Source organism: Gymnogyps californianus, chromosome 17 (assembly GCF_018139145.2).
Source record: "Gymnogyps californianus isolate 813 chromosome 17, ASM1813914v2, whole genome shotgun sequence".
NCBI classification, from domain to species: Eukaryota; Metazoa; Chordata; class Aves; order Accipitriformes; family Cathartidae; genus Gymnogyps; species Gymnogyps californianus.
Genome location: NC_059487.1, coordinates 8,404,912 through 8,415,933, shown reverse-complemented (window position 1 = coordinate 8,415,933; position 11,022 = coordinate 8,404,912).

Here is an 11,022-nt window from a genome sequence, read left to right as displayed (position 1 = left end):
TCTGTCACGCATCTTGTCGCTTTTTTCATCCTTATCTCCTTTTAAATAAAGCTTACAAAGGGTTTTCAGAAATGTGGATCCTGTCCTAATTTTCTGCCTCTTGAACCAGGTTGTTGGTGGCTTTGCCCTGACATGTCTAGAAAGCCCTGCGGTACCTTGATGGGGAGGGGAGAGTAAATGTCAAATGGTTTGTCTGTAAGTCCCTTCCCCCTCTCTATTGCTCAACATCTATTCTGTTATGTGGTCTTACTTCATTAGCTCTCCACTCACCAAAGAATGTTTCAGGATAGCCAAAGCTGAAGTTTCTTTTGGGAAAAAAAGCCCAAGCAGGAGTTTTGGAAAGAAAAAGGAAGCAAACTTTTGAGCCATCTTCATCAGACATGATGAGTCCATTTTCCCTTCTACTCGCTCTTTTTATAGAGCTGCTTTAAAACACGTGTTCATCATTGGCCTGATAATGGTCTCCAGATCTACAGAGAACAGGATTTTTGTTTGCCTTGTGCTGGAGGCTTTCTGGGGCAGATATGTGCTTGTTTGTTGGTAGTAAGTCCAGGCAGAGGGAAGATAGAGCAGAGGGGAGGCTGGAGGGCTGGCAGGACTGATCCTGCGCACACGCAGACTAGGGCAGGGTGATGGAGCGAGGGGTGGTTTGTGAGCTGGCATACAGCTGCTTTCTCTCCCCTCGCAGCGGGGGGAGCACACGCAGTCACACACCTTCAGGAGTATTCCTGGAAATTAGGACTAATATCTCATTACAGCTTTTTGCAATCATTGAGACTCGGATGCTGTGTAAATGGGATCGGGATGTACACCGGCTGTATGTGTCATCCCGGAGCGGTGAGTGGGACTTGAGAAACAACTGTAGCAGAACAGAGATCTCGGTAAGGTATCTGCCAAACTTCTGTCCCTCCAAAGAAACCTCTTAAATCCCTGGGCTACCAGATTAGATGTTGTCCAAGGTTAGCGGCCAGATGTTTCTCAGCTGTTTGGACTGGTTTCCAGCTGAGACGAAATGAGTGGCTATCCAACATGTAAATATTAATATAAACATTTTAGAGGCCTTGCCTTGAGCGAGCCATTAAAAACTTCCCACGATACTGTGAGCGATGCTGGCTTCCTTAGAGAGCATCAGTATTTTGTATATCACACTTGAATATCCTGAGCGGGTCAGACGCGGGCTGCCACCTGCTCGTGCAGCGCTGGGGCCAGGCCTCCCCCTTGTTTTAGTGGCGCCAGAGCAGTGTGGTCCCTGGAATTTGATTATTTGTGTTAGCAGATAATTTAGGCCAGAAGGCTGAGAGCGTTCCCTTCCTTCCCTGGATGTCGTCATGCTTCCCAGCAAAACACAGTCCCGGGTCCTGGGTCCCTTCCCCTTCCCTCGCCCCGCAAGTACAACAAAAACGCTTTCAGCGTCCCTTCTTCTGAAGGCTCACTGTCCACTCGTTTTAAGCTTGGTTTTGGCTTGTGCAGCCTGCCGGAAGGGGGGGATCTCATTAAATCCAGCATGTAGAGCCATGTTTTTAATTATTACGTGTATTAAAAAAAACAGAATGAGTTTTTGATGTGTGGTTCTTCTCCTGAAATATTCCTAATGCCACCCATGAGCTTTGGTGTTTGAACATGAGTGATGAGAAATGACCCTCTCTGGTCTCCTACTGGCGTGAAACAAGACCCTTCTAACACTCTCCGTCATTTTCAGCGGCTTTTAGTGCTTCGGTTCTCCAAGACCTGGCCTGCTCTAGCCCTAAACTGAATAGCATTTTACGCCAAAACTAGGTCCCGCTGGAGGTGCAGGATATTTATTTGTGGAGGCAGATGCTGTTCCACAGACGAGAGTGTACTGGGGCCGGGTCCCAGGGGATGAGTTTGCATCGCGGGGCTGGTGCCTGCAGCGAGTGCAGCAGTTGACCTCGGTCTCCTTCCTTTTAAGTTGCTGTATCACAACCTGAGAAGACGTCACGGGTCTGCCTGGGTTACTCATCGGCGTGAGCTGCTGCCGCAGCAGCATGGGGAGGGCGTGCGTGGGGAGGGCGTCGTGCTCGCCTGTCTTGTGGTGGCTCTGCTTCCCCGAACAGACCCTGCTCCCAATTGCCTGTTACCTGGGGTTGCTGCCGGAGCTGCTCGGCGTGAGATGCAGCGTGGGAGTTCAACTTATGGAGGTGTTTTTTCTTATGAAAGGTTTGAAAGCTACAGGTGTTAAGGGCATGGGCAAAAAGGGAGGATTTAACAAAAATAATTCAGGTATTTAGGCTGGATTTAACAAAAATAATTCCGGCGTTTAGGCTGGAAGGGTTGGTGTAAGGTGGTGTCTTCATCCAGCACTTGGCAGCTTCACTGGGGACAGTCAGCCTGGCCAAACGCTCACTGAAATAACGAACCCCCAAAACACATAGCTTATTTATCGCTCTGGTTGAACGAGCTGAAAATATCACCATGGGAGATGTTTGCTGTATTGGGCGCTGAACAGGAGCTCCTGAAATTGGGGGCCATAATTTCATTTACTGACAGCCAAAAAAATCCAAACCTGAGAAGGCCAGGGCAGCCTTTGGTTCTTGCTCATCAAAATCCTCCCTGTTGCTGCAGAGCAGTGGGGGAAGAGGGCTCTTAATGAACAAAATGCGTTCCCCTCGGGAAGGCAGCGCTTCCATCGGCTGCTCCGTTCAGTGCCCTCTGCTCCTGCCCGGGGAGGCACAGTCTTGCCTCTCTCTGCCAGGTTTCGGGTTGTTGGCACAGCCTGTGCGTGATCCACAGGTTGAATCCATCCATCTGATAGCCTCATGGCATTCCTACTTGGGGTGTAAAATTGCTTGTAATAATAATAATAATAATAATAATCTTTGGGAAATAAGACTTTTAAACCAGCTTCTCAGAGTAAGGTGGTGTCCCATCAGTTCGCATGCTGTGGTTTAGATCAGTTATCTCTGTTTACAAGTGATGAAATTTTATAAGGCAGAAATGTGCCGTTATAACCTATAATTTTTCAGGGTTTGGGCTCGAATGACTCTGATAAGCCCCACGTGAGGCTTTTATTGTATGACCCACAATCATGCAGCTCCTAAGTGAGAATCTAAGACCAGAGATTGCTATTTCTACTCCGGGCTTTTTGTGTTGTTTTTTTCCCCCTCTCCATTCCCACATTGTTCATGACCTGCCTACAAGCCAGCTCCTTCTGTGCCTTGTGTTAAAGTGTGAGACATGTGCAGCCCCGAGCCGGGCAGCATCATGGGGTCGGAGGCACGAGGACTGTGCTGGGACGCAGCTGAGGAACGGGCAGACGGGGGGATTTGTGCCACAGGAGGTTACCTCGTTTGGCCGAGAAGCGTACGTCCGTGTGCCCGCGTCCTTCGGTCTGTCTGCTGGCAGCGCATCTGAGCTGGGGGCATCCTTTATCTCTTCTTGTGCAGCACTTCACCTCAACCAGAGATTGCCGAAGTAAGCGGAACACAGTGGTGGCCTGTCTAAGGGCAAAATGCATGAGTTCATTCAGCATTCATGATGTGACGCTGGCCTGAGCTGTGGGGCGCGGGCATGTGTGTGGGCTCTGCCCAGCCGGGGCCGTGGGTGCCGCCTGGGCACTGCTCACTGCTGCCGGCTGTGGTCCCCTCGCCGCTGGTGCACACTTCGCTGCATCCCCCTCGGAGCATCATTTGCAGGATTGCTTTGCTGTATGTCTCCACTGGCTTGATGCAATGCAACTATGACAGTTGCATATGCTAGTTAGAAGGGAAACGAAACAAGGTGGACTGTAGAGTCAAATTGGGTGAAACCTGCAAAGTAATGAAATCAACGCTGACAAAGCAAAGATTCCTGTTGTTGCCTTGGTGAAAGCATGCATCTCTCCTGTATCCTGGGAAGCAGCAGTGTGGAAATGGGTTTTCAGCACCCTCTTTCTTATTAACAAGTATTCAGCCAGCGTCAAGGTGTGGATTTGTTACTCCTTGCAAAGACCATCCCGTTTTTCTTCATGGAGACCACCTGAAGGAGACGTGATCCAGACAAATTGACCTGCTGCTTCTAAAAAGATCCTCAACTCACTTTACAGCAGTGACGTTCAACGGGGCAGAGAGCTCCTGCACCAGGCGCTCTGTTCCTGCTGCCATACGTGCCCCATTGCTGAATCGTTTCTCTTTGTCATCAGTAGAAGTCAAACGCTTGAGTACAACCATGTTTGAGGTGGACTCCGTGGCATGGAGTAGTGCGATTCTGGTGTTGGTCTGGAGACAGGAGAGTGGCTACCGGAGTTCATTAATAGAGGATGAGGGTGGCTGTTGTGGTGGGTATGAACTGCCCTGGGTTTATGGAAGGGAGAAATCATCAAGCGATGTTTTTAATGACATTATCAGATCCGCTGGTAGAAGCAGCAGTGCTGAGATAATGTGCCCCGGCTCGTGCTGTTTCTTGCCTGAGAGTCTCAGCTGTCCCACCATCGGCAAGGCACTGGACTGAAACCTGGCTCGTCAGCCCCTGCCGTTACTAATGGGGGGACTCTGCTTTGGGGTGTCCCTACCCCCCGCTGAGTGGTGCCTCTCTCCTCCAGACCATTAATGCTCTCGGCAATAACTTGCAGTGAAAGGCAGAAGAGGGTGGGCGATGGGCTGACTGACTGCTTTTTAGCCACTTTGGAGCTCTTCCTCCAAGAAGGGTGATGTGAAGGAGCGGGTGGGAGCCCGCCTCCAGCCCCCGGGCAGGCTCTGCTGCAGGGATGCCAAGGGGGGGCGGGTGCAAGGGGTGGCACAGGCTGCCAGAGCCAAGGGGTGCTCTGGGCCAACCCACCCCGTCTGGCAGCGGGTGAAAAGTTGCCCACCCCTGTGTGCAGGCGAGCCTGAACTTACCAGATGCTTCACTGTAACTCGCACTTTGTGTCCTCCCATGTGGGAGCCGAGAGGTCTCGCTTTTGGGAACAATTCTAACTTTTAATTCCACAAGCACAGTTTTTTAGCATTTGTGTACAATAACACCTATATTTTTGACGTGTCCTGGTGTGAACGAGAGCAGAATGCAGCTTCTGTGTTTGTTTTTTAAAGATTTTTAAGAATGTCGAGTAATCGAGATGCTCTGAACAGAGCAGTGTAATGAAGCGGCCCGTTACCAACCATTTAACCCCCGGGTGTGCCTGCTGCTGCACCAGCTGGACCCCTGTCTCTGTCTGCAGCTCCCACAGTTCAGTTGTAACCACATTTTTTGGGGCTTTTGTTCTTTAATGTCGTTCCCTGTGCATCCTCTGTAATCCTGCACCCCAGTGCCAATCCCCTCTGTGCATCCCGGCCCTGCCTTCTGCCAGGAGGAGAAGGAAAGTCAGCACCTTGGGAGCTGCTCCCAGGGCTGCTCTGCCACGGGGGCATGGAGGTGCTGCCCCAGGAACCCTTTGAAAGGTGGCAATGGGTTTCTGGTGGTGTTTTCACCCATCGTTTCTTGCTCAGCCAAACCCCTGCTGCAGAGCTTTGCTGCAGAAACCGCTCGCCTGGCTCTGACGAGCCGGTGGGGTTTTCAGACACCCTCGTGGGCTCATGAAATGTGCTGGCTTTTGCTTGGTGGCCGGCCGGTTCACAGTGGGTGATGTGCCTGTGAGACGCCACGCTCGCATCCCTTGGTGGGAGCGAACGTGTGCCGGCACTAATCCCGGTCGGCATCCAGGAGCGGTCGGATCTGGGGCTGGGAGTTGGATCTGTTCCTCTTTCCATTCTCTGCAGCTCAGCATCCCCGGCTGGGAAAAGGATGCAGTTTGGTTGAAAAGAAAAATGAGAAGTTATTTTCCCTCTCTCTGGCACAGAAGGCATTCCTGCGAGCGGGAATTGTCCGCCCTGGATGCTGGGATGGGTGTTTTCAATCATTCCGTTTCCTTGTATTTCTTGGTCATTTTTTACCCATTTCGATTTATTTTTAATGGCCCTGACACCCTTGTTTATAATAATAAATAGCAAACGTGTGGACACAATGAGACTGTTTCAGGTTCAAGTGTTTTTAATAACCTTGCAGCGAGAAATAGACCCAAGCCGAAATCTGGAGAAACCCGATGAAGACTCTCTGCTGCTGCAGTGAAATACGATTTCGGAGTCGCTGCTGTGCAAACAGCCCCGGACAGCAATCGCTTCACCGCTTTGACTCCCAGCCAGTCTTTTCAGACAAGACTCCCCTTTGTATCACTCCAAAACCTGACTTCCAAGCAGTGTTTTTGTCTTCCAGACATGACCTGATTTAAGCAAAGGAAAGACAAGGGGGTAGGTAAAGATATTTTTTTATTATTATTATTTATTCGTGCCTCCACAGCCCTCCTCAGCGCACTCCCCATCCTGAGCAGGGGCCGGGTAATTCCCATCTGGGATGTTGCAGCGGTGTAATGCGAAGGGAAAAAGTGACGATCGGCATTGTGAGGCCTCGCACCGTTTAATTAAGTAAAACCTTATTAGCTATTTTCAATGGTTTAACAACTTCGAGGGAGTCGTCGTTTGCCAAGAAAAATAATCAGGCGGGTCTGCCGGCAGCCGAGGCAGGCTCCTCGTGCCTGTAGTTCGAGGCAGAAATCTGGGGCCGGCTGCTGGAAAAACGCTGCCCTGGGTTGGCGGCGGGTATCTGCCCTTTGGGAAAACAAGGATTTGTTTTTGGAGAACCACAGGATGGTAACGCAACCCCTGGGGAGGGGGCCAGCCCCGCACGGCCAGTGGGACCTCCTGGCAGGGCTTTGGGGGGGTGGCAGAGGGAAGCAGGGCTCGCTGGGCAGTGGAGGGGCTGAGCACGTGTGGTACCCAGGTCCCGGGGTGGAGGGTCATGTTGGGAGCCCTGGGGGGGTTTGGACGGGCACCTCCCACCCGGCCCCAGCCCCCATGGCTTGTCCTGTCTCCCTCTCCTGTGTCTGTAAGGCATGTGCCATGGTTTCCCTGCCTGTACAGGGGCAAGCCTGGGCTTCCCTGCTCGCTTGTGGTGCTGCAGCATCCCCATACCCGCGGGGCAGAGACCTGCCCGGATCTCCTCCCAGTGACCTCCCTGCAAAGAGATGCTGGGGGGGTGAAACCTCCTTGGCTGTGCCCTTGCAGGGCTCCCCAAAGCTTCCCTTGAAGGAAAGGCCCCTTTCCCTGAACCTGGCAGCTCTGCCGTAGGGGTTTCCCCTGCTTCTGCCCTCCCGCCTCCCTGGCATCCCTCCCGGGGACACGTGTAGAGGGTAGCTGTAGTCACACCACACTATCCTCTGCCTCGGCATCGAGCCGTGCTTTCCTGGCCACTTCGAGGAGGGGGGTCATGTCTTGTGCCTGGCAGGACTTAGGGGAGAGAGGGTGGTGATGGCAAGTAGCGGCCCCAGCACCATGGCTGGCAAAGAGACACTGGATCCTGGCGGGGAGGGAAGCGTGGGGCACCCCGCAACCTCCGCGGCTCCCTCCTGCGTGCCTGGTGTGCCACGGCCCCGCCACAGCGGCAGGAAGGAAAGGGGTGCGCGTGGAGCTGGGGCCCTGCTGTGCCAGGGGATCGCCTATCATCGTCCTTGTTAGCAGAGATGGAGCCCGTCCATGTAGCCCTGCACTGGAGCGGTTCCTGCCTCCGCCAGCACTGGGGTGGCCCAGGCGATGGCTTGGGGTACGGCTGGGAGCAGCCCCCAGGTGCATGCAGCGAGCTTTGCACGTCCTCAGCTAGAGCTGGGAGCCAGGAAATCCTCTCCTTGTTCCCTCTGCAGAGAACCGCCCTGTCCCAAGGCCGAGCAGGGCCACGCTCAGCCCTTTGTCTTTACAGGGTCTTCTGCCCTATTTATCTTCCCCAAATGACATCTCCCCTCCCCACTCCATGCAACACCCCCCGAAAAATAATAAACGGCAGCAGGCTCTGTAAACAGAGCCTATCTCCAAAGCTGTTTGAAATGTAGACAGGCTCAAGTGAATTAGTTCAGCGAGGACTTAATTGCCGTCCTGTCTGTCAGCGTGCGGCGCTGAGGGTTAGCAGGGGAGCGCCGTGGCAGGGAGATGGATGGGGTCCTGCGCCGGGGTGGCAGCCGGGGTCACTGCTCCAGAAACCACGTCCCGGCGTGACCCCCGCCGAGATAAGCGGTCTCTGCGCCGTCCCCATCGCTGGCTCGTCCTGCCGCTCTGACCCTCCCTGGCCTCCCCCGAAATCCAGCCTGGAATGAAAACGCTGGGAGAAGGGCCTGGGTTTGCAAAAAATGATCTGTCGTCCCTTCCCCACACCAGCCGGGGAGGGGGTTGGCCTTGTTGGGGCTCAGGGCTGCTGGTCCCCACGGGCTGCAGAGGGGACCAGGGGCGTAGTGGCTGCTGACGGCAGCATCATGTGTCCCCAAAGCATGAGGCACCGCAGAGCAGCTGGCCGGGAGCTTTCTCCATCAGGCAGGGAGATATCCCGGGCAGGAGGAATTCCTTCAATCATATATGAGAGGAGCAAAATATTCATCCCCCTGACCCTCCCCGAGCAGAAGCAGAGCTGTATTGCTCGTGCATTGCAGAACGATCCCGACAACCCCAGGCAGAAGCCCAGCCCTGCCAGAGCCGGCTGCATCCCTTTCACACGCTGCTTGAGTCAGCACGAGCGCAGCTGGTGGGCAAAGACACTGGAAAAAAATCAAGGATAACCATCCCCCTGCTTAGGCCTGTCACAGCGCGAGGGTTTTCGGAGGGGGAGGGCGGGAGACTTCCCAGGGAGGGCGGATGGGAGGCCTAGCTGGGTAACCGGCGGGGGGGGGGGCAGCACCCTCAGGGTACGGTGCAAATGGGGTGTCAGTGCAGGGAGCTGCTGCCTCGCCGCGGGGGTACCGGGCTTTGGTGAAGGCAGCCGTCAGCAGGGCGTCTGGCTGGGCTCTTCCCCACCTCCCCGTTAATTAAACGGCAGCCTCTTATGCATGTGGAAAAGGAAGGAGAAAAAGAAAAAAAGATCAGCAAGCCCGAGCCCTTAGATTACTATTTACCCCCTCGAGGAGCACAGAAGTATATTGTCCGTTTAATAGAAGCCTATAAATCACTGAAAAACATTTATAAAATAATTGAAGGTAATGGGAACCATTTGTTTAAATAACATCACGTTCATGCCCCAGAGGTGCAATAAAAGTTAGATTAATTGATAGGATTTTATATCTCACTGTGAAAAACCGAGTCACATTCTAGACACCGACAGTTTGGGAAAGTTGCAAATTCATCAGGCACCCAGCTACTATCAAAATAGTCTCTTCCATGCGAAGAGGCACATTTATATGACCCTGAAGGGTTTTGGGATGAGAACTATTTACTTAAACTGTGAAGTGAACTAGTCAGTGTGAGATCCTGACCCAGATTGGGGTTTTTTTCCTTCCTCTTCTATCTGCTGTTTCATTTTTTTCCCATTATGATAAAAAGCAAATAAATATCTCTAAACCAAAGGCTCATTCCTAATCCGGGGCTAAAGTGTCCCGCATCCATCCGTGCCCATGAGAACGGCACCTCGGAGGCACCGGGCGAGGAGGCTGGGGCTGGAGCAGGGCTGGGGGGCTGGGGGAGCCCTGCTGTGCCGGGGCCAGCCGCCCCGTCCTGGGCTGCTCACCCCAAACCTTGCCAGGTGCCTGCCAGCCGCCGTGCCGGTCTCCTGGCCGTGGCCCCGGCCCCGTGGCAGGGTTTGCTCTCCTCGGGCTCCTCTCCGCTGCCAGACGGGGCCAGCAGAAAGCTGCTTTCAGGTTGTAAACCGTTCCCCCCCCTTCACTTTTCCCCTGTAACCGTGTTTTGTGGTTTATTCGGTTAAAGGGCAGAAAAATGAAACAAAGCCTGGGTTTTAGCAAAAGGGCAGCTGGTGGGGTGATGGGAGCCGCAGGCAGGCAGGGACTCCCCAGCCCTGCTGCCGCTCTGCCTCCCCCGGTGCTCCCTTGCTGCCCATGCTCTGCTCTAGTTTTGTCCTGATTTTCCCCAAACTCCATTTTCACTTCTTTCCCCTCCTTTCAGCGACTCTCTCATGTGCTGGAGAGCGAGGCCAGCAGCGAGCCCGGGTTCTGCCAGGTGAGATGGTGGCATGTGGGACTGTCACCCCCAGGCCACCCCATCTTCCTGCAGCCTCATGGCTCCCCAGTGCCAGCAACAGGGACATTGCTTTTCTCAAAACACCCTTCAGGCTCGTCTCTACAACAGCTCAATCAACCCCGCTGCGGAGGTGCACCCGCAGCACGAGTGTCCTCAAATGCAGCCCCTTGGGGTGGGTGGCACAGTGGGGACCCACCTCGCTGGGAGCCCCATGCCGAAACATTTCCAGAAAGCTTGTCCCTGGGGAAGGACCAGCTCCCAGCCGCCCCTCGCCAGCCAGCCACGCCGAGCCCAAGCGCGCAGTGCAGCCGGGCTTCGCATCAGCTTTTGATAAAGGCACCCTGTCAAACAAGGGCTGAATAAATCATGATGTGTTACCAAGACGCATTACAGCTTTTAAAACAACCACCATGGCATTCTACCCCACGGACTGATGAGTCTGGGGATGCCAGATCCCTGGCGCTCCGCAGCCTTGCTGGAGCCAGCTCACATCTGGAGTGCAGTAAACGTACCCAGAAGCAAGAAAGCAGCTCTGTAAGGGTCAGGAGTACAGAGAGCGGCTGCTGACTCCAGGCGCCACCCCAAAACCCACATGCATTTCCTTGTGTAAACACATGTGGCCAAAAGGCAGCCATGGTCACCTTTCTCCAACGTGAGCCCTATAAAACCGCCAGCAAAGTGAGGAACAATGTCACTATTATTGTTTTAGAGGAATTCCTCCGAAGCAGAAAAGCATAGCCGGGCTGCCGACAAGGGTGTCTTTAAAAGCAGGGCTGACAATTGACTCCAGAGCCGAGGGGAGGAAAAAAATCCCCCTGGGGTTGATCATTTGCAGTTGTTGGGGGCTTCCAGAGCTGCCCATTAACCTGCTGGGTCCTGCTGCCGCAGAGGCGCAGCTGGGTGTGCAGAGCCCTTACGCGCTCATCACCCCAGTGGGGCGGCTGCCGGTGCTGAGGCAGCCTGCCCTGGGGATGGGGTTCTTTGGGGCCAGCCCTGGGGGGAACCCAAGGTGTCGGTTTTGGATGCTGGTGAAAAGCATTGCTGAAGC